Genomic DNA, 26,967 nt, shown 5'->3' with positions numbered 1-26,967 from the left:
GCCAGACTGAGATTCATTGAAAGAATCCTAAGCAAATGCAATCCGAAAACAAAGGAAGTAGGTTACAGTACGCTTGTTCGCCCACTGCTTGAATACTGCTCAGCAGTGTGGGATCCGTACCAGATAGGGTTGATAGAAGAGATAGAGAAGATCCAACGGAGAGCAGCGCGCTTCGTTACAGGATCATTTAGTAATCGCGAAAGCGTTACGGAGATGATAGATAAACTCCAATGGAAGACGCTCAGTAGCTCGGTACGGGCTTTTGTTGAAGTTTCGAGAACATACCTTCACCGAGGAGTGAAGCAGTATATTGCTCCCTCCTACGTCTATCTCGCGAAGAGACCATGAGGATAAAATCAGAGAGATTAGAGCCCACACAGAGGCATACCGACAATCCTTTCTACGAACAATACGAGACTGGAATAGAAGGGATAACTGATAGAGGTACGCAAGGTACCCTCCGCCACACACCGTCAGGCGGCTTGCGGAGTACGGATGTAGATGTAGATGTCGAAAATGGTTCGATGAACCCTCCGCCAGGCACTTTGAATTGCTGAGTAACCATGTAGATGTAGATGTAAGGCTGTTCACGAGCAGCTTTTCATTGCGTGTGGAAACCCAGCTCAAAAGTCGACCGAAAGGGGCGGATGGAGTGCTCTGTATAATTACGCAGATGTGTCTGGCAGCGATATCGCGCACCAGTAATGGGTCGGCGTTCCGCCGTAGCGTGCGTGCCACAAGTGGGCCACCTCCTCGCTTTCCAGAGTGGCCGTCGCGCCTCCCATTCTCTCTGCAGACACACAACAACGGCCTCTTGTTTCGCCGCCCACAGCCACCGGCAGGCCTAATTAAAAAGCGCCGCGGCAGTTCGCCGCCCAGGTGAGAGGCGCGGGACGCGCGCCGTCTGCGCATGCGCACGGCAGACGCGCAGCTTTCGGCTTCCGCCGGTTGGCGCTCCGCCGTCGCCAGCCACAGGTGTGTTGGCGTACGTCAGTCGCTAGGCAACCTCGTTGCTGTGAACATCGGGGGCGTGCAAAGTGACACCGCGCTGTGTGTTGTGCCCGTGATTGCGTGTCCGCGTAGTGCCGAGTGCTTACTGGTACGGCTGCAGTCATCCTGAAGAACACCTCTGGCGCGAGTTCTCTGTGGTGCAACGGGAAAGCTGCGACGGCGGAGTTTGTGGAATTTCCTTCGTAGGTAAGCTCTCGTGACCCGTGCAGATTATCGTGGTGAACAGTTGGCTTCTTCTGATCTGCTTGGATTCTGGCTTAAAGTAAGGCTACAGTTGGTTCTTGTAACACCAGAAAACGCATTACGGAGATAATCTCTCCAACAATCGGAATTTGCCCATTGCTAATAACGGGTAAGCTGTGAAGACCGTTCTAAGACCATCCGAAAATAGTTACGCAAAAAATAAGACATTAGTAAATCTGAATGCTGCATCGAATTATACGGCGTAACGCAACACGTAAGTTGTATAAGGGTGGCTCCTAAAAAACGCTTCCATTATTCAGCTTCATCTTCCCTTCGGTCCTGTTTGTCTTTTGACGGAAATGTTTCGTGGTCAAGCGTCGCACCTCGTTCCTTTGACAGATTTCATTGGATGTGATCTGTTTTTAATTGATACACAAAAAGTAGTCACAAACTTAGCTACTTTGTTTTTAATGTCGAGTCTTTTTATCACCTGAGTCAAAGTACAGTCCGTCTGTATCATTTTCATAATTACTTTCAAGAACTATCGTAAAACTACTTTCTTAGTATTAGTTACAGATTAACTACAGAAGAAAATTGTAAGCTTTCCTTCGACGAAATTAGTTTCCAGTAACCTATTCTAGTCATCTGTAAAAGTATACGTTCACTGAATGTCGCTGTGGATACCGTTACGATCCGTGGCGTTCAACCGTAGATCAAGGTCATACCGGAAGCATCTGCGGTTACGCTGCACCATGACCTCTGTGAACAGAAATAGTCCGAATAGTGACAGGATCCCCAACGCCAGCCTTTCTATTTTTACAGTGTTGAGTATATGACTAGTGGATAATAGGATATTTTAACGAAACGCACGATTTCCGTAATGCTTCTGAGTCAAACGCTTTGATTAACACCAGCAGTCTGAAAGTAACGCCTGGTTAGAATAACTGATCTTCGTTTTGCACTTTTATGCTAAAGTGATGGTCATAGCAATGCTTTAAGGATGAGAGCGCCAAGGAAAAGGATGACTTTGGGCACTAAAAGAAGTTTTGAGCGACAGATATCTACATCTACATATACACTCCGCTAGCGGTGTGTGGCGGAGGGCACTATTCGCGCCAAAGTCATATTCCCCCCCGCCCTCTGTTCCACTCGCCGATCGCGCGAGGGAGAAAGGATTGTCTGAACGCCTCAGTTCGAGCTCTAATTTCCCTTATCTCTGATTGGTGATCATTGTGCGATTTGAAAGTTGGTGGTAATAGTATATGCTCTACATCCAAGACGAAGATCGGATTTTGGAATTTAGTGAGCAGTCCCTTCCGTTTAGCGCGTCGTCTATCTGCAAGTGTGTCCCACTTTCTATGAGTTTTGTAACGCTATCATGATGGCTAAATGTACCAGTCATGAATCTTGCCGCTCTTCTTTGGATCAATCTCTTGAATCAGACTCAACTGGTAAGGATTCCATACAGACGAACAATACTCTAAGACTGGACGAACTAACGTATTGAAAGCAATATTCTTTGTTGAAGGACGGCATCGCTTCAGGATTCTACCAATAAACCGCAGTCTAGAGTTCGCCTTACCCTTTACTTTTGTAATCTGATCATTCCATTTGAGATCATTTCGAATAGTCACACCCAGATACTTGACGGATGTTACCGCTTCCAGAGACGGGTCATTTATTTTGTACTCGTACATTAATGGCGATTTTCGCCTTGTTATACGCAGTAGGTTACACTTACTAATATTGAGAGATAACTGCCAGTCATTACACGAAGCATTTATTTTCTGCAAATCCTGATTGATTTGTTCACAACTTTCATGTGATACTACTTTCCTGTAGACTACAGCATCTTCAGCAAACAGTCTAAAGCCGCTGCCAACACCATCAACCAGTTCGTTTATGTAAAACGTAAAAAGCAGCGGACCTATTGCGCTACCCTGGGGCACACCTGAAGTTACGCTTGTTTCTGTTGAAATCTCCCCATTCACGACGACATACTGCTCTCTGTCTGTTAGGAAACTTTCTATACAACCGCATATGTCATCGGATAGACCGTAAGTGCGCACTTTTTGGGGCAAGCGACAGAAAAGAACTGAGTCGAACGCCTTTCGAAAGTCGAGGAATGTAGGATCAATCTGGGAGCCGGTATCCAGAGCCTGTTGTATATCATGCACAAAGAGGGCCAGCCGTGTGTCACATGACGCCTGTTTCCTGAAAGCGTGCTGGTTTCTGCAGATACTACCGAAATCAGCAAATGCCTCGCAGCCAGAATGCAGGAATTACCAATGTCTTACTAACATAAATGAGAACGAATTTGTTGCAGGAGACACTTTATTTAGGTATGTCGTGACTCACGTAGAAAAGTGATTACTTAGACAGTTTTTGATGACTAAATAATAGCCATTTCTGAGCACATGTTCTTTCAAAATCTGGTGAGAAAACAGATTTTGGCTTTAATCCGTGAGTGATTGTGCATTGTGGTAAGCCTGCCTGCGAAATCGTTCTTCTTGTGGTTTCACGCAGGAAGAAAAGACAGTTGTCCAGTGTGCTGCGAATATCAATTACTGTGGTGCGGCTGGTCCCGGCGGAGGTTCGAGTCATCCCTCGGGCATGGGTGTGTGTGTTTGTCCTTAGGATAATTTAGGTTAAGTAGTGTGTAAGCTTAGGGACTGATGACCTTAGAAGGTAAGTCCCATAAGTTTTCACACACATTTGAACATTTTTTGAACATACACTCCTGGAAATTGAAATAAAAACACCGTGAATTCATTGTCCCAGAAAGGGGAAACTTCATTGACACATTCCTGGGGTCAGATACATCACATGATCACACTGACAGAACCACAGGCACATAGACACAGGCAACAGAGCATGCACAATGTCGGCACTAGTACAGTGTATATCCACCTTTCGCAGCAATGCAGGCTGCTATTCTCCCATGGAGACGATCGTAGAGATGCTGGATGTAGTCCTGTGGAACGGCTTGCCATGCCATTTCCACCTGGCGCCTCAGTTGGACCAGCGTTCGTGCTGGACGTGCAGACCGCGTGAGACGACGCTTCATCCAGTCCCAAACATGCTCAATGGGGGACAGATCCGGAGATCTTGCTGGCCAGGGTAGTTGACTTACACCTTCCAGAGCACGTTGGGTGGCACGGGATACATGCGGACGTGCATTGTCCTGTTGGAACAGCAAGTTCCCTTGCCGGTCTAGGAATGGTAGAACGATGGGTTCGATGACGGTTTGGATGTACCGTGCACTATTCAGTGTCCTCTCGACGATCACCAGTGGTGTACGGCCAGTGTAGGAGATCGCTCCCCACACCACGATGCCGGGTGTTGGCCCTGTGTGCCTCGGTCGTATGCAGTCCTGATTTTGGCGTTCACCTGCACGGCGCCAAACACGCATACGACCATCATTGGCACCAAGGCAGAAGCGACTCTCATCGCTGAAGACGACACGTCTCCATTCGTCCCTCCATTCACGCCTGTCGCGACACCACTGGAGGCGGGCTGCACGATGTTGGGGCGTGAGCGGAAGACGGCCTAACGGTGTGCGGGACCGTAGCCCAGCTTCATGGAGACGGTTGCGAATGGTCCTCGCCGATACCCCAGGAGCAACAGTGTCCCTAATTTGCTGGGAAGTGGCGGTGCGGTCCCCTACGGCACTGCGTAGGATCCTACGGTCTTGGCGTGCATCCGTGCGTCGCTGCGGTCCGGTCCCAGGTCGACGGGCACGTGCACCTTCCGCCGACCACTGGCGACAACATCGATGTACTGTGGAGACCTCACGCCCCACGTGTTGAGCAATTCGGCGGTACGTCCACCCGGCCTCCCGCATGCCCACTATACGCCCTCGCTTAAAGTCCGTCAACTGCACATACGGTTCACGTCCACGCTGTCGCGGCATGCTACCAGTGTTAAAGACTGCGATGGAGCTCCGTATGCCACGGCAAACTGGCTGACACTGACGGCGGCGGTGCACAAATGCTGCGCAACTAGCGCCATTCGACGGCCAACACCGCGGTTCCTGGTGTGTCCGCTGTGCCGTGCGTGTGATCATTGCTTGTACAGCCCTCTGGCAGTGTCCGGAGCAAGTATGGTGGGTCTGACACACCGGTGTCAATGTGTTCTTTTTTCCATTTCCAGGAGTGTAATTACTGTGAAAATGAGTGACACACGTATTGAAATACGGACAGATAATCAACAGTGAAAGGGATCGGATTGGAAGCTGTTTTTCTCTCCAGAGCAGATGGAAACTGGACTGATTACTAAGGCAGCCGGTACTGAAATACTGACGGAAAACAGATTGCAACTCCAAAAAATAATTAATGTAGGGGAATGAAATTCATGGAATACGTTTGTCAAGATAACACATTACAGGATCACAGGTTAATGTAAAGTCGCAGAAGAAACGTCCAGTTCCTCGTAGCCCATTACACGACCTCATTCAAACTCAGTGAAGTGCTTGTAATGGCGTCTTTGTCGCTTTTAAGGCATTCTTGACTGACATCAACCCGCATCGATCTATCTCGAAGGTGACAAACGCTTACGACCCTCACAACGTGTGTTGAAAGCAAAACTAATTTTCAAGCTCGTAGTGGCGCCACTAGCGCCACTTCTTCGCTACTGTCGAGAAATTTGAGTAAATATTATCTTTCATATGTAGAAATACGCCTAGCAACTTTCGTTTATGACGCACGACTCCTTCTGTGTGTTGTGGTGCTTTTTCGTCTGTGTTTATAATGCAATTTAAAGAGTGTAATACAAGCAAGAAAGTCGTAATCAGGATCACGGTGCGATAAAACTAGCTTCTCTCTGATGTCAGATGTTATTTAGGCTTTGACACTGCTAAGGCAAAACTATTTGCACTTGATAACGGCCACACGGACGAAATTCCAATATTGTTGGCTTTTACAAAAAAAAAATAAAAAATAAAAAAAAGGGAACCTTACAGTCAAAAGGTGACCACGATCTCATTTATTTACAAAATTTTACATAACTGTGAGCCCAACTACGATAAATTAATCATAGTTTTTGATTGAGGTTTTTCGAATATATTAGTTTGGAAAGTAACAAAAAACTTTCTGTGTTCACACTTTATCACCAGACTACCAGGCCCATCCACAAAGCATTAATCGAAAATATCTTTATCTAATGCTAACATTTCGCAAAGCAAGAATATGGATTTTCGAACCACATTTTCCCCGTATCGTAAGTTCATTGCCAGGCCAGTGCGAGCGCTACCGTCGTTCTCTGTTTCCATATTGTAACATGGATCTTGCATTTATTAAAATTTGGTGTCCTGGGATCAAGGTTTAAGTGGGAATTATGAGGGTAATCCCAAAAGTAATGTCTCCTATTTTTTTTATAAGTACATAGACCTGTTTATTTTTACGATGGTTTACATCAGTTTACAGCTTGAACATTTAGCTATTTTTCGACAGAATCACCATTTCTGTCGATGCATTTTTGTAGACGCTGTGGTAGTTTCTGTATGGCCATGTTATACCAGCTCGCCGCCATGCTGTTCAGAAAGTTGTGAACCTCTTCTTTCACCTCGTCGTCGGAGCTGAATCGCTTTCTGGCCAAATGTTCTTTTAACCTAGGAAACAGGTGATAGTCATTAGGCGCCAAGTCAGGACTATAGGGTGGGTGGGTGATTATGTTCCACTGAAACTGTTGCAGGAGAGCAACGGTTTGCCGAGCGATGTGTGGGCGAGCGTTGTCATGGAGAATGTGTACGCCCTTGCTCAACATTCCTCTTCTCCGTTTTTTAATTGCCCGTTTGAGTTTTTTCAGAATCCCACAGTACCTGTCACCGTCAATTGTGTTCCCAGTGATTCAGCTCAGACGACGAGGTGAAAGAAGAGGCGAGCTGGTATGACATGGGCATACAGAAACTGCCACAGCGTCTACAAAAGTGCATCGACAGAAATGGTGATTATGTCGAAAAATAGCTAAATGTTCAGGCTGTAAACTGATGTAAACCATTGTAGAAATAAACAGGTCTATGTACTTATAAAAAAATAGGAGGCCTTACTTTTGGGACTACCCTCGTACATTGTCGACAGCAAATACCACGGGTAAATGGAAAAAGTTGTTTCAAAAACAAGGCACACGGTGCATGTCATCGACGTTTCCGTGCCGGCCGCGGTGGTCTAGCGGTTCTAGGCGCTCAGTCCGGAACCGCGGGACTGCTACGGTCGCAGGTTCGAATCCTGCCTCGGGCATGGATGTGTGTGATGTTCTTAGGTTAGCTAGGTTTAAGTAGATCTAAGTTCTACGGGACTGATGACCTGAGATGTTAAGTCCCATAGTGCTCAGAGCCATTTGAACCATTTGACATTTCCGTTGTAGTGCAGATATTTTCAGAGTGCCATGCAGATTGAAAGATAAATTAGGGTAAGAAATAAAATGTAATAATTCCGTAACGAGTCACCAGATAATGCTAAGAAAATATCCCTGATAAAACTGCAAAATTTTTTAACTTTCTGGCGGATTCAAGTTGTGTGCTAGATTGGGACTGGGACCTGGGAACCTTGCCTTTCCCGAGCAAGTGTTCCTTCGTGACCGATTCGCCGTCACAGCTTCACTTCTCTCTGAAATTTTGCCAGAAGAATTCGGATTCCGCCAGCGTTTGCGGAAAAGCCTACGTCAACGAGCGCACAGGTAGCCACGAGCTTAGCGATCGCTGGAGAAGGATTAGGCTGGAGTTGCGTGGGACGAGGTCCAGGGACCGGCTGGTCTGGAAGCCGCCTCTGCAGGTAGTGAGGGAGTGTGTGCCGCAGCCACTCCCACCGCGGCACGCAACACGACACCACCCAACACCAGCCACTGCTGGCGGGCGGCACGGCAGGATTACTGCGGCTCGAGTAGGGCGGCTCCGGGCGAGCTAATGAGTCTGTTTGCCGACTGCACAGAACACGGCCACCAATTACCGGCCGACAACTCCAGCAGCCACCTACGCCTCCCGTCTCCTCCAACTTTATTGCGTGTCTTCTCGTCTCCACAGCGCCTGAAGTTTGCACGAGTTTTATCGGAGTCGTACAGTGTAAGCTTTCACCACCTGCACTGACTTCACTTCAAACTTCTGAGCTGACAGGCTGTGGTCGATGTATAAAACTTTCTCCTAACGTTTCCTCTCCGAGTGTGGGAGACATCTTCAGAGGTAAAGCGGTGAACTGTAACCACAACCCGAGGGAACGCCGCTCACACCGGCGGCCATTAAAATTGCTCCACTACGAAGATGACGTGCTACAGACGCGAAATTTAACCGACAGGAAGAAGACGCTGTGGTATGCAAATGATTAGCTGTTCACAACCATTCACACAAGGTTGGCGCCGGTGGCGACACCTACAACGTGCTGACATCGGCAAAGTCTCCAACAGATTTCTCATACACAAACAGCAGTTGACCGGCGTTGCCTGGTGAAACGTTGTTGTGACGCCTCGTGTAAGGAGGAGGAATGCGTAACATCACGTTTCTGACTTTGATAAAGGTCGGATTGTAGCCTGTCGCGATTGCGGTTTATCGTATCGCAACATTGTTGCTCGCGTTAGTCGAGATCCAATGACTGTTAGCAGAATATGGATCGGCGGGCTCAGGTGGGTAATACGGAACGCCGTGCTGGATCCCAACGGTCTCGTATCACTAGCAGTCGAGATGAGAGGTATCTTATCCGCATGGCTGTAACGGATCGAGCGCCTGCGATGGTGTACTCAACGACCAACCTGGGTGCACAAATGGCAAAACGTCATTATTTCGGATGAATCCAGCTTCTGTTTACAGCATCATGATGGTGGCATCCGAATTTGGCGACATCGCGGGGAACGCACATTGGAAGCGTGTATTCGTCGTCGCCATACTGGCGTATCTGCCGGCGTGATGGTATGGAGTGCCATTGGTTACACGTCTCGGTCACCTCTTGTTCGCCTTGACGGCGCTTTGAACAGTGGACGTTACATTTCAGATATGTTACGACCCGTGCCTCTACCCTTCATTCGATACCTGCGAAACCCTACATTTCAGCAGGATAATGCACGACCACATCTTGCAGGTCCTGTACAGGCCTTTCTGGATACAGAAATGTTTGATTGCTGCCCTGGCCAGCACATTCTTCAGATCTCTCACCAATTGATAACGTCTGGTCATCTGTGGCCGAGCAACTGGCTCCTCACAATACGCCAGTCACTACTGTTGATGAACTGTGGTATCGTGTTGAAGCTGCATGGGCAGCTGTACCTGTACACGCCATCCAAGCTCTGTTTGACTCAATGCCCAGGCGTATGAATGTCGTTATTTCGGCCAGAGGTGGTTGTTGTGGGTACTGATTTCTCATTATCTATGCACCCAAATTGCGTGAAAATGTAATAACATGTCAGTTCTAGTATAATATATTTGTCCAATGAATACCCGTTTATCTTCTTAATGTAGCAATTTTAATAGCTAGTAGTGTATATCGGCAGTATAGAGCGCTCTACAGTCCATCATGAGGCGGAATTTTTTTGGTAATGCCTACATCTTCGATTGAAAGTAATCGATCGTCATTCTTACAGTGCAACGTTGACATCCAAATTTTATCTAATGTAACACCTTCTCCCTCTCTGTTAAAATTATTATTGTGTTTACAGATATTAATAGCCTCTCCACACATGCACGCATGATAATGCCATGTTTTCCATATGACGTTCGTATTATTGAATTTTAGGTGATGATCACCCTCTAGGTACACATGTTCCTATCGCCGATTTATCATTATATCCCAGGGGGAAAGTCATCTTGTGTTCTACCAGACGGGTGTTAATACTATTTCCGTGGCACTAATATAGATCAGTCCAAAGGCGGTAGTATATGTTTGGCGATCTTAAACAATTTCCAAGGTCCGTCTGAGGATAGTTTCCACACCATTCTTGCTCAAGACTTTCCCAATGCGTTCTGTAATCCTACTAATGAACGGAAGGAAAACTTTCCCCTTGGGTTGATCCTGATGTTCTCCTTAGGATAACCATTGTTCCTGAAAGTCGATCGTAGATGTTCAACCTCGTCTTTTAAATAAGTCGGCTCCCAAATTTTGGTACGGCATATTTACCAAGGTTTTAATCACACCTCTTTTATATCTGGGGTGGTGGTTAGAATCTTAATGAAGATAACGTTCAGTATGCGTGGCTTTCCTATTTACCATACGGCCGAAAATCCCGACCTCTCTCTTGATAACACATCCAAAAAATTCAGTTGGCCGTATTCTCCGTCTCCACAGTAAACTCGGTTTTCGGATTTAAAAAAATGGCTCTGAGCACTATGGGACTTAACATCTGAGGTCATCAGTCCTCTAGAACTTAGAACTACTTTAATCTAACTAACCTAAGGACACCACACACATCCATGCCAGACGCAGGAATCGAACCTGCGACCGTAGCAGCAGCGCGGTTCCGGACTGAAGCGCCTAGAACCGCTCGGCCACAGCGGCCGGCGGATTGATACTGGTGAGATGTGTCAGGAAGACAGCGTGTGTCCATACTACAAAAGTATCATCGACATAGCGGTACCACCTGGCTGATCTGTTACTGTCAGTCTCCAATGCCCATTGGTCAAAGGTCTCCATAAACAAACTGGCCACAGCCGGACTAAAACGACTGTCAGTAGCCAGCCCAGTTAATCTGTTGGGAAAAAAATCTTTATTCTATTGAAAACAGGTTGTGGTGAGGCAATGTCTGAATGACTCCACAATATCTGCTGAGAAAATGGCCACTATACATGAGATAGCTTCGTTCACCGGAGTCATGATAAATAACGACACAAGAAACCCAGCCAACGGTCTCAATGGCGGAAGAGGAACAATTTCCCAACGGCAGAGAGAGCGGAAGAGCTAACTCCAGGGCTTACTACCTTGGTTTTAATTTCGGATTCGGGGCAACCCGATCCCCCAATTTATTATCCAACAATTACTGCAAAGCATGATGGGAACGTCGTCAAAGATAGACACTACTCCAAGAGGTAGACCGAATGGCAAATCCTCCGTTGTTCGTAGAAACAATGCAAAGGGGTCAAAGGATTTTGGAGGACCCCAACCAACATGTATGCAGCCCTCAACACTGAAATTTAAGAAAGCAACTATGTTTGCAACCCTAAATGTAAACTCTCTAATTAAAGTAGGAAAATTGAAATTATTGATTGAAAAGCTGAACCAGAAAGAAATTTTAATATGTGCATTACAAGAAACAAGGTTTTTAGATGAAACTGCTTTAGATTTTGAAAACTATCGTTTATTTAAAGGAAAACCAGGTAAAATCTTAATGAAACAAATGCCATACCTGGGAACAGCATTTCTGGTACATCACTCAATTTTAGATTCAGTTACTAACTTCTACTCGAGTTCTGAGAGACTATCCACTCTTGAGATTAAATGTAAAAACAAAGGATACTCTATAATCAACTGCCATGCACCCATAAACCAGGACAACAAAAATAACCCGGAGAAAGTTGAAGAATTTTGGGAGATACTTGAAATGGAACTGGATAGATGCTCAAAGAAGAACATAAAAATGTTAGTAGGCGATTTTAACGCACAAATAGGAAGGGAGAAAAAATACCATGGAACAGTAGGCCTCTTCCCAGGTCACAAAAGAACTTCAAAAAATGGAGAAAGGCTTATAGAGGTATGTAGGCATTTCAACTTGAAAATAATGACAACACATTTCAAAAAGCTGAGCCGAAAAACTAAAACATGGAGATCACCAAATCCACTTCTCGGAGAATTCCAAATTGACCATGTGGCTATCTCACTTCATTGTCAAGAAGAAATTCAAAACACCAAAGTGCTGAAAAGCCTTGATGTTGATTCAGACCACTATTTGACTACGATTAAATTCAGACCACTCCCATTTCGAAAAGAGAAGAAAACCTTTTACAAAATTCCAAAATATAACACAGAAACGTTAAAAAATGAAGAAATTAAACAACGGTTTCAAAGAGCATTGCACAAAGATAGCGATGGCATATCCACAATAAATAAGGAAGCGGGATGGGAGGAGATCAAAAACGAAATAGTTGAAATAGCAAAAGAAAATTGTCTCGTGAAAAGAGTAAGAAGACATCCATGGTGGGACAATGAATGTGATGAGAACCTGGAGAAGAGACAGAAATTGTGGCAGAAATGGAACTCCACAAAAGATCCTCAAGATCTTGACAATTTTAAAATCCAGAGAAGAGAAACAGCTAAGCTTTTCCGTAATAAAAAAAGAAGACAATTTCAGGATAACCTAGAACAGATTGAGGAAGACTTTAAAAGAAATAATTCTAGAGATTTCTACAAAACTTTTAGAAAACAGCTAACCAAATACCAATCCCCAAATTTATGTTTTAAAGATGAAGAGAACAAGCTAGGTTTGACAAACAAGACTAATTGTGAAATATTAGCAAAATATTTCGAGAATCTACTAAATTGTGAACCACCCAAAGATAAAATGAGTTTTGAAAACCACCGAAATACTAATACCGAGTCAAAACCTCCAGACGCTGAAGAAATAAAACACATAATACACAGTCTAAAAAACAATAAAGCCCCAGGTGAAGACTCCATAGTACCAGAAATCCTAAAAATAATGGATACCAACCTCCCACAAGTTTTGGAACATATGTTTAAGAAGATCTGGGACGAAGAAAGAATTCCTGAAGACTGGCAGTGTGCCCTGATACACCCACTACACAAAAAGGGGGATAAGATGAATGTTAATAATTATAGAGGGATCTCGCTACTACCAGTAGGATACAAAATTTTGTCAAGGAAATTACTTCAAATCGTGGAGCCAGTTCTGGATAAAAAAATAGGTGAATATCAAGCAGGTTTTAGACAAGGTAGATCCTGTGTTGAACAAATATTTAACCTGAAAACACTAATTCGTTACAGAATCTCAAGAGGCCAGAGATTTGCAATAGTATTTGTAGATTTCAAAAAAGCATACGACTCGGTAGATAGAGAAACATTACTGAAAGTATTGGAAGAATTTGGGGTTGATACGAAAACAATTCAAATTATCAAACAGACGCTAACAAACAGTAAGGCCAAAGTTAAATTTATGGGTGAAATTTCAAGGAAGTTCGAAATTAAAACAGGTGTTAGACAAGGTGATGGTTTATCCCCAATCCTCTTCAACTGCGTACTGGAAAAGATATTGAGAATATGGAAAGAAGAACTCAAAGGCACCAAGAATGACATCAGAATTGGAACAAAAAAAGAAAAAATAGAAGTGGACTGTTTAGCTTTTGCAGACGATCTGGCAATAATTACAGAAAACGAAGAAATAGCTCAGAACTACCTGGAGAAACTACAAGAAGTTTCGGCCAGAGCTGGACTGCAGATTTCATTTGAAAAAACCGTGTATATGTCTAATCATAGAAATAACAAGAAAAATCTTATTACTAAATACGGCAATATTAAGAGAGTAGAAAAATTTAAGTATTTAGGTGAAATAATTCAAGTGAATGGTTTAGACAAGAGTGCAAACCAGGCGAGAGCAAGGAAAATGGAATTTGCTTTTCAAAAAACCAAAGACATATATAACAAAAAAAACATTTCAATTCAAGCTAAATTAAGACATTATAAAACTGTCATTAGACCAGAATGCCTGTATGCATCGGAGTGCCTAACTCTTAACAAAAAGGGGGAAATAGAAAACATGGAAAAGAAAGAAAGGAAAATTTTGAGAAAAATATTAGGACCGAGAAAGATTGGAGAAGAGTACAAGCTAAAGAGTAATAAGGAAATATACAAAACTATTGAGAAAGTGAGTGAGGCAATGCGTAAACGCAGACTAACGTTTTATGGTCACCTGTCGAGGATGGATGGAAACAGACTAACAAGAAAAGTGTTTGAACATAGTAACAGGAACGAAAAAACCAACAATAAATGGATACAGATGGTGAAAAAGGATTTGGCCTATTTTAATGTCACCCGTGAGTCAATCAGGGACAGGGAAAAGTTTAGACAAATAGTGAACGAAATTAAGTGTTTTCCAGAAGAAACGAAACTAAAAAATAATAACAGGAAATGGTCGGAAGAGCGGAGGAGGAACCACTCGAAAATGATGAGGAAATATTGGGAAGAGAGAAAAAAAGATCAAAAAGCCGGGCAAGTGAATTGTTGAACGTGGTCCAAAGATGGCCGAAATCGAAAGAAGAAGAAGAACGACACAAGAAGAAAACTAACAATGATATCATCTTATCCCACTTACATTACTTGCCAGTTGATGGCTGGGGACACGACATCACAGATACAGGTAGCCTGCGTAGATCAGTTGTTGACGAGTGGTGCATCGTATATATTGTGATAGCCCCTTCAGCATTAACTAAGGCCTGAAGATGGTGCACTGAAGCGCTGAAACTGGTCGTTACACAATAAATGACAACATAAGGACGCGGCTGTAGGTGTTTCATTTTCTTACAACTGTACATTTTTGTCGTTATAGTTTTTCGTGACGGAAAGAATGCTGTAGGCTACTGTACGGTAAGTACCAAACCGCTTTAGCTGTTACGTTGGTGACAAGGTGTATGTTAGCGTTGTTTTAAATGGATGAATTTTAGCACGTAATATCTGTACCACTAGCGATCAAGAAATCCTTCTACGTGGAACACCTGTTCGAGGGAATACCAGTGCATGTAATCGAATAGCCTGGGCTTTGCTTGTTTTTGCTGCCGTGTCAGGTGTGGATGGAAGCGGCTAACGATCTGCAGTTACGTCATTTCAAAACTTCCTCTCTTCACCAGCGGCGCCTCAGCACAAAGGACGATGCGCGCAGTACTCGCTCTCTTAACAACAGCGTCGATTGATGATTGCCTCTAGCTTTCGGTAAAGGGTAGCCCAACGAGGAAGAGTATTTTTATGTCATTTGCAGAGCGCTATGCCTTAGACGAAACGAACATAGGTTCTCTTGTTTTTCTACAATTATTTTGCGAATGTGTGATTCGTGTAGCAAACCGAAATGAATGATGACGTATTTTTCTCGTATCTTCACGGGGTTGGTATACTAAACTGGATATGGCAACGTTAGTGGTGTAGTGTGGCCGGATTCTATTCGTTTAGCCTCTCCAACATACCGTTGTGCCGTCAGGGTTCCTTCAGTTACTTCCAGGACCGGCGACCGCAAGTCATACCCGATTGATCCCCAAATCGTGGCGGCAGTAGTAACACCTCTGTGCTTCTCCGAGACGGTGAAAGAAATGGACTTCTACCCAAGTCACAGCCACATTTGCTGACGATGGTCATCCGGGGTGGAGAGAAGAGCCGCGATATATCGCTGGAAACAGTGCGCCCCATTTATCAGCAATTTATGCTTCGTGGTCACAGCATCACTCCACTGATTCAGCATTTCTAGATTTCCGGAAAGCATTTGACACGGTACCCCATTGCAGGCTGTTAAACAAGGTACGAGCATATGGAATAAGTTTACAGATATGTAAGTGGATGGAAGGCTTCTTAAGCAATAGAGTCTACATCTACATCTACATTTATACTCCGCAAGCCACCCAACGGTGTGTGGCGGAGGGCACTTTACGTGCCACCGTCATTACCTCCCTTTTCTGTTCCAGTCGCGTATGGTTCGCGGGAAAAACGACTGTCTGAAAGCCTCCGTGCGCGCTCGAATCTCTCTAATTTTACATTCGTGATCTCCTCGGGAGGTATAAGTAGGGGGAAGCAATGTATTCGATACCTCATGCAGAAACGCACCCTCTCGAAACCTGGCGAGCAAGCTACACCGCGATGCAGAGCGCCTCTCTTGCAGAGTCTGCCACTTGAGTTTGCTAAACATCTCCGTAACGCTATCACGCTTACCAAATAACCCTGTGACGAAACGCGCCGCTCTTCTTTGGATCTTCTCTATCTCCTCCGTCAACCCGATCTGGTGCGGATCCCACACTGATGAGCAATACTCAAGTATAGGTCGAACGAGTGTTTTGTAAGCCACCTCCTTTGCTGATGGACTACATTTTCTAAGGACTCTCCCAATGAAACTCAACCTGGTACCCGCCTTACCAACAATTACCACTCAACGGTGGTTGTCCTCGGCGGCGAGTGTTTGTCAGAGAGACGAGTATCGTCAGGAGTGTCCCAGGGAAGTGTGATAGGGCCGCTGTTGTTATCTATATAATTGAATGATTTGGTGGACAGGATGGGCAGCAATCTGTGGTTATTTGGTGATGACGCTGTGGTGTACGGTAAGGTGTCGACTGTAGGAAGATAAAGGACGACTTAGGCATAATTTTCAGTTAATGTGACGAATGGCAGCTAGCTCTAAATGTGGAAAAATGAGAGTTAACGCGAATTGGTAGGAAGAACAAACCTCTAATGTTCGGATACAGTATCAATAGTATCCTGTTTGACTCAGTCAAGTCATTTACGTAGCTGGGCGTAACGTTGCAAAACGCTATGAAATGGAGCGAGCATCTGAGAACTTGTGGTAGGGAAGGCCAATGGACGACTTTGGTTTTTTGGGAGAATTTTAGGAGAGTGTGGTTCACATGTAAAGGATATCGCATGTAGGACGCTGGTGCGACCTGTTCTTGAGTAATGCTCGAGTGTTGGGGATCCGTACCAGGTCGGGCTGAAGGAAGACACCGAAGCAGTTCAGAGGCGAAGCTGCTAGATTTGTTGCCGGTAAGTTCGAACAACACGAAAGTGTTCGGAGGTGCTTCGGGAACTCAAATGGGACTCCCTGGAGGGAAGGCGACGTTATTTTCGAGGAACACTACTGAGAAAATTTAGAGAACCGGCATTTGAAGCTGACTGCCAAACGATTCTACTGCCGCCAACATTCGAGGGTTGCCCAGAGAGTAATGCACCGCGTTTTTTTCTTCAGCAGTTCTTTATTGAACATAAGGGGAATAACACACACGAAAGAATGATGTTTTATCTACACACTCTATTTTTCCACGTAATCCCCATCCCGTTTTATGGCCTTCCTCCAGCACGAGACAAGGGCCTGTATGCCCTGTCGGTACCAATCCATGTCCTGGTGACGGAGCCAGTGCTTCACTGTGTTAATCACCTCCTCCTCGTCCTCAAAAGTATTCCGCGAATGGTATCCTTTAATCTGTCCTCGCGAATGACAACGTCAGCTCGCTGCAACATGCCAGGTGTGACAGCCGTGGATGGCCTCCCCTACCGCTGCAATTCGTGGAGCTCTGTCGAACCGCCTTCTGATGACCTCACCCTCCGTGCTCAGCGACTAACTATACTTCTGTCGACAGCAGACGCTCCATAGACTGTGCACAAGCGTTTGTGAATATTCCCCCCAGTTTCTTTCTCTGTAGTGAGAAATTCAGTGATTGCACGTTGCTTGTAACGTACGTCACATACGGACGCCACTTTGAAACTGTCCTGCAGCAACGCTATCTGTCTGTCAGAAGTGACGAAAACTTGGCGCACTTACTCAGGAGACCGCAAATAATACATACGTAACGTTTCGTATTCGTAGCATTGTTCTCGGCAGAGGAAAAAAATGCGATGCATGACTATGTGGGCAACCCTCGTACATTGCACCTAAGCACCACGAAGATGAGAAACGAGAAATTAGGGTTCATCCGGAGACCTATAGACAGTTGTTTTTGGTTCAAATGGCTCTGAGCACTATGCGACTTAACTTCTGAGGTCATGAGTCGCCTTGAACTTAGAACTAATTAAACCTAACTAACCTAAGGACATCACACACATCCATGCCCGAGGCAGGATTCGAACCTGCGACCGTAGCGGTCGCTCGGTTCCAGACTGTAGCGCCTAGAACCGAGTTGGTTTTCCCTCGCTCTGTTTGCGAGTGGAGTAGGATAGGACATGGCTAGTAGTGCTACAGAGTAGCCTCCGCCACGCACCGTACAATGGCTTGCGGAGTATCCATGTACCGGGTGATCAAAAAGTCAGTATAAATTTGAAAACCTAATAAACCACGGAATAATGTAAATAGAGAGGTAAAAATTGACGCACATGCTTGAAATGACATGGGGTTTTATTAGAACAAAAAAAAACACCCCATATTGCTAGACACGTGAACTATCTCTTGCGCGCGTCGTTTGGTGATGATCGTGTGCTCAGCCGCCACTTTCGTCATGCTTGGCCTCCCAGGTCCGCAGACCTCAGTCCGTGCGATTGTTGGCTTTGGGGTTACCTGAAGTCGCAACTGCATCGTGATCGACCGACATCTCTGGGGATGCTGAAAGACAACATCCGACGCCAATGCCTCACCATATCTCCGGACATGCTTTACAGTGCTGTTCACAACATTATTCCTCGACTACAGCTATTGTTGAGGAATGATGGTGGACATATTGAGCATTTCCTGTAAAGAACATCATCTTTGCTCTGTCTTACTTTGTTATGCTAATTATTGCTATTCTGGTCAGATGAAGCGCCATCTGTGGGACATTTTGTGAACGTTTGTATGTTTTTGGTTGTAATAAAACCCCACGTCATTCCAAGTACGTGTGTCAATTTGTACGTCTCTATCTACAATATTCCGTGATTTATTCAGTTTTCAAACTTATACTGACTTTTTGATCACCCGGTAGATGTAGATGTTTCTAACACAATACATGAGGTATCACACCGCCATATTATGACAGTAAAATGCTTATTATGTTTGCGCATAACAGTTTCATTTGTATGTGCCACGTGTTTTGGTGAGTCGCATAAGTCCTAACGTTTCTTAAGCGACAATTTTTTTTTAACTTGTTTGTTCTGTGAAGTACAGGAGAATAACGGAACTTATAGGGGTGATCTCGGCATATTTTGCTACGGAGGTGGCGAAGTGCCATTGTGTTCGCAGTGAAAGTGGCTGGCAATTAGTGCGCAGATCCCGTGCGAGAGGTGCTTTCTCGCTGCGCGTGCAGCAGTACGGGGCGGGCGATTTCGCGTGCACCTTGTCTGGCAGGCTTAAGGTACAGGCACGGTTTCCACGGCCACGAACTCGGCGTTGGGGTGGCCGCTGGCTGACCTGCCCTCTAGAAACACCGGTGACCTGCGGGGATGGGGAGAGGGAGGGGAGTGGGACAGCGCTGTTTGCGCACCGCCGAGGTCGCGGCAAGCTGATGGGGGGCGTAGCGAGAACACACGGGTTCCCTGTGGCGCCGGCCGGCACACAGGTAGCTAGGACTCGCTTCCTCCCTCACTCCTTTGTGGAACTGTATCCGAAATGACAAAACTGATGATCTCTCGGTCCCGACAAGACAGGCTGGCGACATTGCAAACCATCCTTGGCACATACATGCAATGAACTTTTTGCCCCACGAGAAATGCGAAGTTTCCATAAAGGTGCTCGCACATTCATTTTCAAATGACTACAAATTGTGAGAAAGGCCGTAACGTGATTACGCATTCACTACTCACTTTTGCGGTCGAGCAGAACTGGCGAAATCTGTTCACTTTCACGTCAATAACTTTTTTTTCCCCAATGTGTGCCTGGAATCTAACCAAACAAATATTGCATACTACGTCTTTCACACGGCGGCCTTTGTCGACGGAAAGCTTCGGATCTTTTTCGGCCGGCCGAAGTGGCCGAGCGGTTCTAGGCGACATGGTCTGGAACCGCGCGACCGCTACGGTTGCAGGTTCGAATCCTGCCTCGGGCATGGGTGTTTGTGATGTCCTTAGGTTAGTTAGGTTTAAGTAGTTCTAAGTTCTAGGGGACTGATGACCTCAGAAGTTAAGTCCCATAGTGCTCAGAGCCATTTGAACCATTTTTGATCTTTTTCGATTAGAAAACAAACAAAGCACAATTTTACGTGCCCATTCGATAGAGCGGACGCACATTAGTCTCGTGCGATACTTGTTTCATCGATATGTACTAAAACGGACAGTAAAATATAAAGAGTGACCTAGTACTCCAACAGCGACGGAGCAGCGCTTCTCCGTGGCGCAGCTGTCAGCGAGGACCCGCGGCGATGCTGTGGCTGCTGCAGTAAGGTTCAAATGGCTCTGAGCACTGTGGGACTTAACCTCTGAGGTCACCATTCACCTAGACTTAGAACTACTTGAACCTAACTAACCTAAGGACATCATACACACACACATCTATGCCCGAGGCAGGATTCGAACCTGCGACCGTAGAAGCAGCGCGGTTCCGGACTGAAGCGCCTAGAACCGCTCGGCCACAGCGGCAGGCCGCTGGAGTAAGGTTGTACTTCGTGTTTTACTGTCCTGTTCATACATATCGACAAAACAAGTATCGTACTAGACTAATTTGGGACCGCTCTATCGAATGGGCACGTAAAATACCGCTTTAAGAATCATGTTGTTTGTGAAGTGAAACGAAGCTCTCCGTCAGCATTGGGCCTCGCATGAAAGACGTGATGAGGCTATTATTCCAAAAGCAAAACGGGAGACATGATGCTTTAATGATCTGCAAATGGGAACAAGCAGATTACATTAGAAGCCCTGCTGTTTCGTAGTAGCAGGATAATGTGTTCTCATTTGTTTACTACAGTCTATGCGTCATCGTAACTATAAAGGGCTTACTGTGGAAGACTAGTTTTCACAGTACCAAAGCTGAACAGATTTCATAGCTCATGATTTTTTCTTTTCTTTCCCCCACCTCTCAAAATATGGAACACTTTTTGTACTATATAAGTTACAAAAACCATATTCTGAGAGGTAGAAACAGAAGAGAAAAAAAGGAAAAAAATATCCTGACCTATGAAATCTGTTCAGCTTTGCTATTGTGAAAACTAGTCTTCCACAGTAAGCCATATATAGTAAGCCATATATACATTGCTCACTGTGGAAGACTAGTTTTCACAATAGCAAAGCTGAACAGATTTCAAACTGTTAACCATGGCAATTATGTATATTGGCAACGCGCCACTAGTTGACCATACGACTATCATACCGCAATTGTAACAAGCAATCTGTGCGCTGGTTATTCTTTCTTATCAAGTATTGTGACACATTCGTGCATGGAATAGAGTTATGGGTTTTGTATCTTCTTGAAACAGATAATCTGTGAAAAGAGTTCTTAACGAGCGATCGAAAGTCGCTTGCTACTGCATGGTAATTGTATGTAAATGAATTGTCAGAGAGGAGGAGTCATATAAAAGATCGCAGGTGAGAGTCAAAGTACATTTATATTGTCTGCTTATTTTATTAGTCAGTCATCAAGGTTTCAGTTACGACGGGACGTGGTTAATAGGACGCCGAGGACGTGCCTGCTACACGGTCAATACTATTTCACGCTTCGCCTGTAAGAGCTTCTAGGTTCACTATTCAGTGTGCCTCTGACCATCGACTAACCTTTGTTCATAGGAACTGCTACCTCACCTACAGTTTCTATATATATATGTGAGCTAAATCATGGACCAATTCCGAAAATTTAACTTAAGCATGAAAACTCTTTAATAATCAAAGTAAAGAAAAATATCGTAAGAAATAATTCAGTGACACGGATTTTATTTCTCGCATCGTGTGTGTCTGTTGGCAAACGCACTGCTGGAACAGGACAGCGACGTGCAAATAACGCCAGCCCTCCCCCCTCCTTCTTCCATACGTCACGACATGTGATGAAGCGTCAGCTAGACGTTGAAGTAGCGGTCGATCACTGGGTCAGTGCCCTGTAAGCATTATAGCGCCGCTGTTAGTTCGATTTCGTTTGGTTCTGCAGGCTTAAATGTCACAGCGGCGACCGGGTCAATCTAGAGGAAGCACACGATCTGACGGGAAGAGGATGCAGAATAAAATAGGCAGTCACGTTTTCAAAGGAACCGCCCGACATTAGCATTTAGCAATTTTGGAAAACCACAGTAAACCTTTGGCCGGCCAGACGTGGTTTTCGATTCCACTTCCTACCACTGTGTCACCTCTTTCCGTCCCTCGTATCCAGATACAGCATCACAACGGAAATCAGAAAATATGACTACAATAGCCTGAACCTAATCTGAACGAAGGTCGTTTCGAGTCTTAGATTAATCATGCAATGTTGTTGTTGTGGTCTTCAGTCCAGAGACTAGTTTGATGCAGCTCTCCATGCTACTCTATCCTGTGCAAGCTTCTTCATCTCTGAGTAACTACTGCAACCTACATCCTTCTGAATATGATTAGTGTATTCATCTCTTGGTCTCCCTCTACGATTTTTACCCTCCACGCTGCCTTCCAATACTAAATTGGTGATCCCTTGATGCCTCAACACGTGCCCTACCAACCGATTCCTTCTTCTAGTCAAGTTGTGCCACAGATTCCTCTTCTCCCCAATTCTATTCAGAACCTCCTCATTAGTTTCATGATCTACCCATCTAATCGTCAGCATTCTTCTGTAGCACCACACTTCGAAAGCTTCTATTTTCTTCTTGTCTAAACTATTTATCGTCCATGTTTCACTTCCATGCATGATTACACTCCATAAAAATACTTTAAGAAAACACTTCCTGACATTTAAATCTGTACTCGACGTTAACAAATGTTTTTTCTTCAGAAACGCTTTCCTTGCCATAGCCAGTCTACATTTTATATCCTCTCTATTTCGACCATCATCAGTTATTTTGCTCCCCAAATAGCAAAACACGTTTACTACTTTAAGTGTCTCATTTCCTAATCTAATTCTCTTAGCATCACCCGATTTAATTCTACTACATTCCATCATCCTCATTTTGCTGTTGTTGATGTTCATATTATATCCTCCTTTCAAGACACTGTCCATTCCGTTCGACTGCTCTTCCAAGTCCTTTCCTGCCTCTGACAGAATTACAATGTCATCGGGGAACCTCAAAGTTTTTATTTCTTCTCCATGGATTTTAATACATACTCCGAATTTGCTTTTGTTTCCCACTCGGAATTTTTCTTGCTGCCAAAAGGCACGAACAGTTTCTGTACAGAAAGGTGTATATTAGCCTATGTGTGCGTTGCATCTGACTTTGGTTATGTCACTCAAGTGCAACAGACACAAAGGAGGGTACTTCTCCCTAAAGTATACCTTTCTGGACAGAAGCTATTCGTGCCTTTTGGCATCATACTGTGTGATTAGCTACGGTTAATAACAAGTGTGTGGTTTGAGATTGGGCGTGTCAGCCCGAAACCGGTAGCCATTGCAGCAAAAATTTTGTATCAATACAACTTAAAAGGACGAAATAAAAAAAAAATTATCCGATCTCCTCAATAGTGACCTAACATGCCGTGGCAGCATCCTCGAATAAGCAAACTAAATATTGGTACAATATTGCACGACAGACGAAAACAATATTACTGTTTAAAATAAATTATGGTTTGCCAGTTTATAAATGAGACTAGAACGACTTAAAAAAGACATAAATACAATGCTATTAAGTACAGTTTTGCAAGAATTTGTATTTACTTTCCACAACCCGCTGTAACGTCAGCTGGCGTTCATGAAGACTTTGACAACTGGATGTCTTAGCTGCCAGTAAATCTTCTGGGTTGTACGGTCGTGGTCCGTGAAACTTTTCCGGTCCTAACATTTCGTCCAGAACTGGGCTGGACATCTTCAGAGGTGCTCCTAATTCCTGAGTTGGCAATACTCAGCGGAACCAAGAGCACCATCAAGATGTCCAGACCAGCTCTGGTTAAAGATTAGGACCGGAAAAGTTTCATAGACCACGAACATACAACCCAAAAGATTTACGAGCAGCAGGTGTTTCTAGGAGTCAGCACGTGCATACGAAGTGGCAGAGCGCAGTCTGAGGCAAAGCTCCAAGAAGAGACTTCCTCGAACCTACACGGCACGGACCAACCATTTAGCAGCACTGACTGTCAGTACTCATTCTGCTGAAGCAGTTGTGATACGTTAAGTCTATGTTCGATGGAACACGGTAAAAAATATTTGGAAAATAGTCAGCGACGTAACCAGTGCATTTTGGAACCCTATTTTTCTCAAAATGGTCGAGAAAAAAAAATGCCTCCAACATTCGAACGAATGCTTGATTTTAGATTCATCTCTTTCTCTGAAAATGAACACCTACCACTGCGTCTCATTGTGAAAAGATATTTGCAAACGAAGGCTTCCGGGAAAAAAATTATCATCTCTCACAATTGCGCTCTGACGAATTAAATAAGCTAGCTTCATTTTTAAATATAAGACCTATTGTGAATGCAACGAAGGCCCCCTCGCCATTTAAAAAGTCTCGTTATTAATAGCAAAATGTCTGCCTTTATAACGGAGTACTGACAGTGACTGGCAGCAATGCTGAGGACCCGGGTTCAATTCCTGGTACTGTCAGAGATTTTTCCTTGATGGAAGGACTGGACGGGGTCTTCTCAGCCTCGTGGTACCAAAGGAGGAGCTACTTGGGTGAGAGGTAGCGGCTTCTGGTCTGCAAAGCCGACAACGGCCATTGATTGAGGATGACAGAGAGGTCGGTCGATGCCGATTATTATCACAATTCTGGGCCACGGTGAATTCATTTCCTTTAAGTAATGACTGAGGAGACTTGAGAGGGCAATGGCGAGGAGGGTGTGGGAGGAAGGGGGACGGGGGTCGAGGATAGAGAAGGAGTACGCCTCCTTCAGGAATTTTAGGATCACATCATGAGTTTTGATGTCGTTGTGTACTACTATGGATGTCGTGGGCGGACGTAATGACTTATTCACAAGATCGCGAATTGCAGGATCCATGATGATTTTTAGAGAGGAGTCGCTGAAGGTCTCCAAAAAAAGGTGCGGCGGACCAATCTACCTGATTTACAATCCGCAAACGCGTGACGATAATGAACACAGTACCAGCAGTATATGATAGCTGCCAATGTGGTATGAACAGGGTAGCCGCGCGTTCTAAGGCGCTTTACTACAGTTCGCACGGCGACCCCCGTCAGAGGTTCGAGTCCTCCCTCGGGCATGGGTGTGTGTGTTGTCCTTAGCGTAAGTTAGTTTAAGTTGGATTAAGTAACGTGTAACCCTAGGGACCGAGACCTCAGCAGTTTGGTCCCATAGGAACTTACCACAATTTCCATGAACCATAGAAAGCACATAGAAATCTACTGGGACAAGCCCTGTACATGCTTCCACTATACATCGACAGCTCCATTGCGTACGCTAATATTGCCTGTACACTAAACTGGCAGCGATTATATACGTTTGATGAAACCAGATGGCTCTTATCTCTCCCCAATGCAGTGTTCGCCTCGTATTTCATCTTCTAATCTGTGTTCTGTAACGCTAAAAGTGATTCACTCACAAACGCGCAAAACACGTCCGAGGGAACATTGTATAATTCTGCGCACTACATCGAACATGATTTTCGACACAGCCCCTTTTACAAAAATAGGACCAGCTGAAATGATTGTTTAGAACGTGTGGACTGTTCAAATGGTTGAAATGGCTCTGAGTACTATGGGACTTAACTTCTGAGGTCATCAGTCCCCTAGAACTTAGAACTACTTAAACCAAACTAACCTAAGGACATCACACACATCCATGCCCGAGGCAGGATTCGAACCTGCGACCGTAGCTGTCGCGCGGTTCCAGACTGAAGCGCCTAGAACCGCTCGGACCCAGCGGTCGGCGTGTGGACTGTAATTTTAAGTTTGTTTGTTTGTTTGTGTGTGTGTGTGTGTGTGTGTGTGTGTGTGTGTGTGTGTGTGTGTTTGTGTTTTCTCAGAGAAGTATAAGGTGGACAGAATCGACAGTCCGTTTCGTCGTATTTAGAAGATAGACAACCAGTGTAAAGGGAATCTTAGTCGTGTACTTGGGTACTGCAGATTACGACCCTGTATTATGAGTTGCACCAGCTTTGTAACAATTTAATTTTTTACGAATTTTTTACTTTCATTATACAGATTGTGACTGAATGAGGTGTTCTGGAAACAATCGGCTCATGTTAATATTGGTAGGGAGTACGGACATCATCGTCGGCGACAAACAGCTCATAGAATGAGGAAGGAGGCTTACGACAGGAACCAAACTGCAACTAGATACCACCAATATGTACTATGTTGTGGTAGTGGTTTCCATACACCGCTCCAGGCAAATGCCACGATGGTTCCTTTGAACAAGAGGACACAACCGATATCCTTCCCCATCTTTTGATAATCCGAGCTGGTGCTCCGTCTCTAACGAAAGCGATGTCGCTGATGTTGAAGTAGCCATTGTGACGAAATTCACATTTTTTATTAAAGGAGCTCTCGTAATAGCTTATGGGACTAATATAAATTATAATGACTTCAAGTACTTTAAATGCTTGTTTTTACTCTGCACTTCTTGGTCATCTCTTGCACGCTCTTTGGGCATCAAGCCCAGGTTTGAAAATTACTTCGACGGAAACGGTCGCACATTTGAGAGCAGTTGCTTCCCCGCTCTTTTCTTTAGCTTCTGAACACAAAGACGCCAAAAAACCGTCTCCTGCATCTCTTGTAGAGCCCTACCAGGGCACAGCAGTCAGTAGTCCTATGAAAGGTGAACCACACGCATGCTCATAAATTAAGGATAATGCTGATACATGGTGAAACAACGCTCTAGTGGGTGGTTTGCGGGTTTAAATCACCTCGGGGTATGACAGTGCGGTGCGTTTGGCCTGCGGTCGTTGCAGGGTGGCGCTGGCAGCAGTCCACATACGCAGAGGTGTGTTGGTGCATGTCAGAGTACGGTGTAGCGAGTAAGTGTGCAGACGTTTTCAGACGTGCTGATGATGACTGTGTGTTGAAAATGGCTCAAAGAACACATATTGATGACGTTATGAGGGGTGGAATATTAGGGCGACTGGAGGCTGGTCAAACACAGCAGGTCGTAGCACGGGCCCTCCGTGTGCCACAAAGTGCGATCTCAAGATGACGGCAACGATTCCAGCAGA

At 44.9% G+C, this 26,967-nt stretch overlaps 1 protein-coding gene across 5 annotated transcripts in view; it reads left to right on the top strand.

The window, feature by feature from the left end:
• Positions 1 to 26,967, top strand: part of LOC124607365 (rab11 family-interacting protein 4) — a 929,323-nt gene that overhangs the window by 416,080 nt on the left and 486,276 nt on the right. Inside the window, exon 1 of one of the 5 annotated variants that reach the window (XM_047139678.1) lies at positions 978 to 1,197. The exons of the other annotated variants lie outside the window; for them this stretch is intronic. The gene's annotated coding sequence lies outside the window, so the exon portion shown is untranslated. Of the gene's footprint in view, positions 1 to 977; positions 1,198 to 26,967 lie in introns of those variants that run through there. 5 annotated transcript variants of the gene reach the window in all.

Source organism: Schistocerca americana, chromosome 3, assembly GCF_021461395.2.
Source record: "Schistocerca americana isolate TAMUIC-IGC-003095 chromosome 3, iqSchAmer2.1, whole genome shotgun sequence".
Lineage (NCBI taxonomy): Eukaryota > Metazoa > Arthropoda > Insecta > Orthoptera > Acrididae > Schistocerca > Schistocerca americana.
This window is presented reverse-complemented; position numbering and strand designations above follow the sequence as displayed.